This window comes from Rhinopithecus bieti, unplaced genomic scaffold (genome assembly GCF_001698545.2).
Source record: "Rhinopithecus bieti isolate Rb0 unplaced genomic scaffold, ASM169854v2 scaffold_10347, whole genome shotgun sequence".
In the NCBI taxonomy this organism is placed as follows: Eukaryota; Metazoa; Chordata; class Mammalia; order Primates; family Cercopithecidae; genus Rhinopithecus; species Rhinopithecus bieti.
Window position 1 is genome coordinate 6,364,921 of NW_016806836.1, and position 9,709 is coordinate 6,374,629.

Genomic DNA, 9,709 nt, shown 5'->3' on the forward strand with positions numbered 1-9,709 from the left:
TGCAGCTGGAAACCATCATTCTTAGCAAACTATCACAAGAAGAGAAAACCAAACACTGCATGTTCTCACTCATAGGTGGGAACTGAACAATGAGATCACTTGGACTCGGGAAGGGGAACATCACACACTGGGGCCTATCATGGGGAGGGGGGAGGGGGGAGGGATTGCATTGGGGAGTTATACATGATATAAATGATGAATTGATGGGTGCTGACGAGTTGATGGGTGCAGCACACCAACATGGCACAAATATACATATGTAACAAACCTGCACGTTATGCACATGTACCCTAGAACTTAAAGTATAATAAAAAAAATGAAAAAAAAATTGAAAAAAAAAATAAAACTTGATCAAAAGCTCTTTGCACTTGGCTTGGGCATGTGGTCTATGGGCTACCCTGTTTGGTGATCCTCCTGGGTCCATTTGTGAGGTCCTCCTTCTCAGGCTGGTCATTTTCCCAGAGAAAAGGGTCTCCCACTCTCCTGCCTCAAGGGTATAATTCTGGCTACTAGTATTCTAGCAGTTGTGAGAGAAGAAAAGGGTGGGAATCTCACAGGCAGTATGCAAACTTAAATCTAATTTCCCTACTATTATCAGGGAATATCCCAGTCCTCAATTGTACCTGACACTCCCAATTCAGAAGCCCTCTTTTACCTCCACCAGAAAAGAAACATGCAATCTTCTGCTGAGGTTAAAGAAAGGATCTAGGAGTCTGCATATCAGACTTTGAACCAATCTTCCTGTTTCAACCCCATCTGGTGCCACTAATTCCTGAGCCTTGGGGAGTTTCTGCCATGAAATCAGGTTGCTGTTTCTTGGCTTTTCTCACTGCCAGTTTAGGATTCAGCTTTCTGGGTCTGTGAAGTCAACCACCATTCATTCGTCTGCTTTCCAGCTTCTAAAATTGTATTGCTGTTTAGGGATAGGGATACGTCTGCCCTCCCACACTCTTTGTGTTTGTACATTTAAACGTTTTACAGTTTCTTGCAGTGTTGTTTTTGTAGGGTTTTGGAAGAGAGGGTTAGTCATCAATCGCACTTGTTCAGTCTGCCATCTTGAACCAGGGATCTTTATGCTGAAGAACAACCAGTACTAAAACATCTAGATCCAGCCTGGGTTCAGATGCTGGCTTTAGTACATGAATAGCTGTTTTACCATGGGTAAGTTACAGAAACTCTCTATACCTTAAAGCACTCCATCAGAGTTAACTATTATTATTATTATTATTATTATTATTATTATTATTATTATTATTGTACAGCATTGACTATGTGCCAGCACCTATAGCAAAGGCAATGGGTCTCTGTCAAGATGAAAATTTCAGGTTAGCTGCTGCACTTTCCAGCCCCAAACTGGTATCACCAGTTTCCCCACTCTGGTCTATACCGTGTAAATACAGTATGTACCCTAAGTAAATTATCAAGCAGGTGGAAGTTCTAGTTGTGCAAATACAGCTGGTAACAATGTAAATACAATATTTAAATGAACTAGAGGCCAGCAAGGCAGGGCAGTTGTTTACAAATGTAGTTGAATCCCTTCTGTTTTAAGTACAACAGCCATGGGCATCATTTCCCCCAAATGACTTACCCACACATTTATTTCTCAGCATCAAAATCATGTTGTCTATTACTTGTTTTGCAGGGCAAATGACACCATCTGGACCCTAGAAACAGCACATGCTTGATGCAGTCACCCTCCCCCAAGCCAGTATCTTAACCAAAGTCTCCTCCCCCGTTAAATGAGCTTCCTTCATGTTTTCCTTTCTTCTGGTCCGCTTAGCTTTCATGTTCCTCCCTCTGCTCTCTTTGTCCTACTGAGCAGACAGCAAACCTGCAGGTTCTGTGATCCTGCTGCTCAGCTTTAAAACAAAAACCAAAAACAAAACCATGCTGCAATTTGTGAACTTTCTCTCCTGGAAGGCATGAACCATCAGCTTTCCTGAAGGTAGCTACTGCAAAGCATTGGTCTTACAGAAGAAAAGGACTGAAGAAGGAAAGAGAAAGGGACACAGACAAAGAAAGGAAGGGATGCATTCGGAAGGAGGGAGAGAGGCCAGCTGGCCCCCAGGTTGAACCACATACTCAGCCTTCAAGAAACTGGGCTTCTTTAACATGGGTGCAAGTACCAGCCAAGGTATTTCCACTGCAGATTCACGACCGAGATGAAGATGGCTAGACATTTTTCAAATGCCCTGCCATTCTCTCTGCCTGAAAATGTTCTTTCTCCAATACTTTGTATTCTGATGGCTCTCAACCCTAGCTTCAAACCCCAAACCCCTGCTTCTAGATAACAGCCTCACAACAGATTATTCAGGAGCTCATGTATTTACAAGCCTGGAAGGTGATCCTGAAAGCTTTGCAGGTATATTCTTCTTTGACTCCACCCACACTCCAGTGAGCACAGCTGCATCTGCTCAGTTATGCTTTCTTCTTCCAGACACTGCCACCAATGCTGAGAAACACAAGATGCCAGGCCTTGGGAATCAATGATAGATCCACAGCTGAACTGCTTGAAGACAGGGTTTGACCAAGTATCTAGTGTGGCATCTCTTCCAGTTTTCCCATTTATAGCACGTTTTCATTTTTCAAATTTCAGAATTTATTATATCCCTCCCCTTTCTCTCTCTCTCTCTCTCTCTCTCTCTCTCTCTCTCTGTATGTGTGTGTGTGTGCCTGTCTCCCCTCTCTGTCTCCCTCCTCCCTCACCACCTTAAGATTCAGACATGTGCCTACTGAACACAAATCTCAATGGAAGCCACCTCTTTGAACTAGAATTGACCAAGATGAGGGCCCCATTTACCAGGTCAGCTTGTTCTCTGGTTCCCTCTTTGTTAAGGGTGAGTTTTCTCCCAAGAAGCCCTTATGCAAACTGATGTCTGGTTGGCAAGCTCAACAGCTCTATACAGACATACCCAGACATGCCATACCCCCATGTGTGGGCACAGCTGATACCCACTTGATCCCAGTAAAACATTCATAATCCCTTTCATGCTGTCATTGCTTTCACCCAACAATTCCACCACAGAGAGTGAAGATATAATTTTTTTTATTGACCAGGGCCCTTGGGTGCTTCTTGAGTGTGGCTTTCAGGGACAATGACATCACATGTTAAATAACTCTTTGCTAAAGAGCTCTGAGTACAAACAACTGCTATTCTCTAAGAACAAAGTGAGCAGGTCCTATCCCTCTCCTATGCTTTGGCCTCCTGTCTGGGAATCTGTCCCCCCAACTCTTGTCCATCCCCAGAATTGACTGGTTTAGTCCTGTTGGGTCCCAGGTTACTTGGGGGCAGGCAGAGCTGTCTTTGGCACAAAAGTGGAAGCAAGTCCATATGGATCATCTAGGCTCCAGCCAGTGTCTAAAGGTACAGCCACTGGATCCTTAGATTTACCTCCATCTGGGTTCTTGGCTAATTTCTTGGCTGTAGAGGAAGATTATTCTACTTTCCTTGGGCCATTTCTTCATTCCCTACTTCTGATTTTTATGGTAGGTCCAGGATGCAAACAACACAGTTTTCAACCTGTTCTCTCTTTGGGGGGAATCTCTGCCTGCATTGCACATAGCCTCGGGGTCCTGCTCACCCCTGGGCAATAGCAAGCACTTAATTTATACTGAACCCATTGGACCCTTTTCCTCTCTGGATTTTGAATCTTGAGCAGAATGATCCAGGAATGAAAGTGATGACTTTGTAGTACAGCTACTCTGCCCAAGCTTCCTAAAGGGGCTGCTAATTCCTACTCCCTAGATCCCTGAGATGCCCTTTTTCCTCTTTCCAAAAGCTGACCTATTCAGCCTTCTTTACAATTCTGTGACTTTTATTATAGTCTTCCAATAAATCCCTTTTTGCTTAAGTTAGCCTAAATCTGTCTCTGTTGCTTGCCACCAAAAAGTACTACCTGATAGGGATGGCCCTCTCACCATCATTCTCTGTTGCCTGGGTATCCTTTCCCAAAAGCTGTTAATTTTAGAGCCAGGAAGCTCAAGATCTTCCCCACTGCCACATTCCTGCAAGATCCAGGCAAACTTCAGCTTCTGATTCCTTGTACCTTCTTTCAGAAAGCAGCCATCCTCAGTTTAAACAACAAAAATCCTCCATCCATGATCCCTTTTAAATAACATTGCATTTATCAGGCAGGATTCAACAGAATGGAAAACAGAACCATTCTAAGTATTGAAAACAGGTCATTTAATGCTGAGATTTGGGTTTCCAAGTGACAGAAGAGCTGATAAACCAAACCGAAGATGGTGAAGCAACTCAGAGCTTAGCTATAGCAGAAATTGCTACCAGCCCTAGGCTGTAAGGACAAAAGGAGGTGATGTTACTGGTGCTCAGGGTTTAGGGCCACTGGAGCAAACTGGGACCATGGTAAGCACATCTGATGAGAGCTGGAGTCAAGGAGAAGATGCAGTGACTGCTGAAGATGCCACCTGTGGCAGAGGGAAGGGGAGAAACACCTGGGTTCTCTTTTCTTCCTGTCCTCTCATCTCTTACCTCCCATGTTCAAGCTAGCTGTAACCCAGCCAGCAGAGGAGTCCAAGAAAGGAGCCTGGGAGGTCAGTTTCACTGTGGCACAGAGCAAAGCAGAAGGACAAGGAACGGATCTGAGAGGACACAGAATACAGACAGCACCTGCTTCATTATTTAAATTATATTTGCTAAAGTATTATTTAATGTTTAGAATAAAATGACTTTAGCATTTAAATAAATAGCATGCAATATGTGTATATCAAGGTTCAAAAGGTATGCACAATTTTAATTCCTTATTAAATTAGATATTATCACACAAAACACAATAGGAAAGTCTTCTCGACTAGAAAATGCTTTGTATGTTGATTGTGTTCTCAATGTAATCAACAGGCCTGTTTCTTTCTTTACTGTTTGTGTTGATGACACTGTCTTGTACTCATACATTGTACAGATATTTGTAGGGAGAAGGGATACAGTAACCCCCAAACTGCAGTTGCAAGGGCAGAAGCAATGCCCAGTGTCCCCAAACCTCCAGGCCCCAGAGACATGAGAGAAGAAACATGGCAGTTACCACTTGGTGATTTACGAACTCAAATCACCGAGTTCTTCCCCAAGCCTGCTGCCTTCTCTTCTGTAATTTCCTTGCTGCTGATTACTGTAAGGCAGACTGGCCTCACATCAGAGCCCAGAGAAGGGGGAGTGACACAGTGACGTGACAATAGTGCAATGATAAAACAGGATTCTTTTTCTTATCTAAGGTGTTAGAATGTGTATAAACAAACACTTTTGTTAGGCGATTTGTTTTAGTTTAGTTTTGCTATTTTAACTACACAAGCAAGACAAGCATGATGTGAGCACTCCATTTTGTCAGTCTGTGCTGTCTGAAATCGAGGCTCCTGCATTCTGTCCTAGCTTATGTAATTCTGAGAAAGCAGTTCTGGTGCAGTGTTTAGGCTCAGTCCCCATCAAAGCAGTGCTGGCCGTCCTCCCTACGGTAGTAATGAAATGGTAAGTCTAGGAATGGGATGGGGAGTGGCGGATGTCAGGAGAGGGCACAGAGTAGGCCCTCGATAATCCTTACTGCACAGATATTGAATGGCAGAGTCAAGAACAGAGACTGGGTTGGGTCCCACCACACTGGGCTCAGGTGCCCCTGCTGGCACAGACCCTGGCATTGCTCTCCAGAGGGGAGGCTAAAGCTCCACCTGTGATCCATCTGGGTCTAGGTGTGTTTCTCCAGGGTAAAGACTGGCAACAGCTGAAGCCTCCACTTGGATGTTCCATGGACACCTAAAGCTAAATGTGTTGGCACATGAATTTGTTACTCTCTACCGTTGACCTACCCCTCCAGTCATTTGTATCTCAGGTAATGGTACCTCCAGCTATTCAGTTGTTATGTTAGAAACCAGGATCTCATCCTTGATACCACACTCCCTACCATCAGCCTCACTATGCCCCTACCAGCATCTAATTTATTCTACCTCCCAAACATGCCATCAATCTGTGCCCTTCTCTTCATCCCCACAGCCAGGTCACCTGTGATTTAATATTTGGACTACATAGTCACTTCCTCACTGATTATTCTGGACATATTTTCTACACAGCAGTTATCCATTCATTCATTTCTCAGTTGTTTGCTGAGTACCTATGGAGTGTTAGGTGCTAGGGATATGGTAGTGAGCAAAACAAAGCCCTCATCCTCATGGAACTAATATTCTCACAGAAGCCAGTTATGGCTCCTAAAGCACAGATATTCTCATGTCTGTCCCCAGATTAAAACACATCAATGGCATCCCTCTGTCCTCAGCACAAAATCCAAACTCCCTAAGACACCTTCCTCTCTAGCTCATGGCATCCCAGTATTTCCTGTGCTCACCTTCCCAGCTACATGGAATCAATTTCAGTTACCCAAATGCACCAAGCCTTCGCATATCCTAGAATATTCTAACCACCTCCCCCAACTTGCCTATCAGCTACTCACCCTTCAGTTCTCAACTTGGAGCTCTCTTGGCCAGGGTTGGTTGCCAACTATGATGAGTTGAGTCTTGTTGGGGATAATGGAATTTGGAGGATGCCCAAAATTCCTGAGACCTGAAACCTGTCCTGCCACAGCCACTACTGCCCATCCCTTCTCCCCAAGCCTTTGAAAGAAATATGAGCCCAGAGAATAAGCCCAAACAAATGCACACTTTTTCTTTCTCTGAGGTTCTGGCCTCTGGTTGTGCTGGATTGAATAATGTGAAGGATTTTACTGACCTAGGCTGGAGGGAAACCTAACTGATCTCAGAATAGGATATTTTCTATTTTTGGCTTCTAAGTATTTGTATTATTCTGTTCTCATGCTGCTATAAGGACATCCCCAAGACTGGGTAATTTATAAAGGAAAGAGGTTTAATGGACTCAGTTCCACATGACTGGGGAGGCCTCATGATCATGGCAGAAAGCGAAGGAAGAACAAAGGAATGTCTTAGGAGGCAGCAAGCAAGAGAGTATGTGCAGGGGAGCTGCCCTTTATAAAACCATCAGATCTTATGAGACTTATTCACTATCACGAGAACAGCACAAGAAAAACCTCATAGCTACTGCTGTTGCTGCTTTTTTTTTTTTGGAGACAGGGTCTCAGTCTGTCACCCAGGCTGGAGTTCAGTGGCACGATTATAACTCACTAAAGCCTCAAACTCATGGGCTCAAGCAATCTTCCTGCCTCAGCCTCCCAAGTAGCTACAACTACAGGTACACATCACCACATCCAGCTCTTTTTTTAAAATAATTTTTTGTAGAGACAGGGTCTCACTGTGTTGCTAAGGATAATCTTGAACTCAAGCAATCCTCCCACCTCAGCCATCCAAAGTGCTGGGATTACAGGTGTGATCCCTTTTTCTGCATTTCTCTCAACTTCCAGGCCATTCTGCTGTTTAAGTTTATCTCTTAGATCCAAACTTCCCAAACGAGGATGTGATTAGATCTGTTGATTACTATTCATAGAGAGTCCTGTATGAGGACTATAGGTCTAGAGCCACTTTCCTCAGAAAGGCTAAGGATGTGGCAAACACACAGAGTGAACGGAGCCCACTCTAGTCCAGCATTTCAGGCTCAACTTGTGCAAACCTAAGCATGTCATCTTCACTCACAGGTCTGCTTGTTCACTCTGTGTTCCTTAACTCAGTGAATGTTCCACTGTAGACACCTGGTCTTCCAAACAAAGTCCCCTCTTGTAACCTACCTCTCCAGCCTAATCTCCTTCCACTCCCATTGTGCCAGAACTATCTGAACTTCTCAATACATATTTCAAAAAATGAAATCAGCTCTTCCAACTTTCTGGCCAATGCACTCTTCCTTCAACTACACTCCACACCAGGGCGCTTTGTTTGTACTTCTCTGTCTCTACTTGTATTTTCTTTCCTCTACAAGATCCCAACCTAGAAAGTTTTAACATCCTCTTTTGCTAGACTATGAACCATCTGGGGCAGGAATTATGTCTCAGTAATCTTTGGAGCTGGCCAAGGTGAGTGTCAGTGAGTTTCTAAAGACTAACTCAGCAACAACCTTCAAACATCCTTCCCCTAGAGTTTAGGACACACAGTCTTACTAGTCCTCCATCCCTTGGTCCAGCAGCTCACCTTTGAGACCCCATAGCCTGGTAGGGTCCCACCTGCCCTCTCTTTTGATGGAGTTGGCTCAGGTGTGAATGGGTCTGAGGACTGGGTCCTGAAAACACATTTTTCTAAAGAGTGACAACAGCTGAGAGGATGCAGTTATGACCTAGGTGGTCCTTTGCCTGGCTTCCCAGGGGCTTTGGGCTGCCTGGCTGCTCCAAGTGCCTCTCTGTGAAATGAGCCAATTTCCTCCTGCTCTGTTGATTTCTGTTGTGATGCTGCAGGACTCCCAGCCCGAGAGTGACTCAGCTGATTTGCCTTCTGCATGCCTGGATTGGTGTAGGAGGGGCAGACTGATAGGAGTGAAGCTGGAACAAAGGTTTGAGTCTTATGGTCATGAGGAGGCCTGGCCTCATGCCCATAAGACCATAGAGAGGGCTGGGAGGGTTAAGGTCTGGTCCTGTACTTACTCCAGGAACAGGACAGAGGCTGTGAGAACTCTGCCAGCTCAGAAAGTGTTTAAGAGGTTGCAGTGTTGTCACTGAAGCCCAGGCTTCAAGATTCTCCCAACAGGCAGCCAGAAATAGTGATAAGGAGACCAGGGGCAGGTGATACAAATCAAGAAGTATTTGGGCCCTCACAGCAAGATTGAGATGGAAGCAATCTTTCTACAGAGCTGGGGAAGGAAGCAAATTAAACAAGCAAATCAGAGTGAGATACAAAGCAGAAACCAGCTCTGTGAGTCTGGGCATAGGCTAGGTGGGAAGGAGAGACCTCAGACTTAGAGGCATCCTCATGCATTCATCACCCTGTGCTGGGCTCCAGAGATGAAGAGATAGTTGATTACGGCTCCTGCCCTGAGGAAATCCCTGCTTGAGTTCAGTGGGGAATCCCCCAGACACATAAATAGAAACTACCATAAAACATGGTCAAGGGGCTGGGCATGGTGGTTCATGCCCGTAATCCCAGGGCTTTGGGAGGCCGAGGTGGGAGGATCATTTATTTGTGCCCAGGAGTTCGAGATCAGCCAGGGAAACATGGAGACTCCGTCTTTACAAAAAAAAAAAAAATTAGCCAGGTGTGGTAGTGTGCCAATGTAGTACCAGCTACTCAGGAGGCTGAGGCAGGAGGATTGCTTGAGACTAGGAATTTGAGGCTACAGTCAGGTATGATGGAGTCGACTCCAGCTGGGTGACAGGGCAATACCTTGCCTCTAAAAAACAAACAACAACAACGAAAACATGGTCAAGGCAGTGGCAGAGGTGAGCACAGAAGCTGTGGAGCACAGATGAGGAGGACTTAACTCTGCCTTTTTCAAAGGAGGGCTTGAGGGTCCGTCACAGTGGAAGGGAGGGTCTGAGGGTTCTCCATAGCAGAGGTGAGATGGAACTTAAAGGAGGTAAAAGCATTTGCTAGGTGGGAAAGATAGTCCATGCATAGGCATGGAGGTGTGTTAGAGCAAAGCCTATTTGGGGCACTGTAGGAAACTGGGTGGGACTAATACTTTGAGTGGATATGAGCACATGGATATGAGCACGTGGCAGCAAATGTTGCCGATATTGACAGCAGGCAGAAGAAAAGGCCTTATTCCTGCATATGGTTTTAGAGATCCCACCCAGTATTTAAACCAATCAAATTACAATTC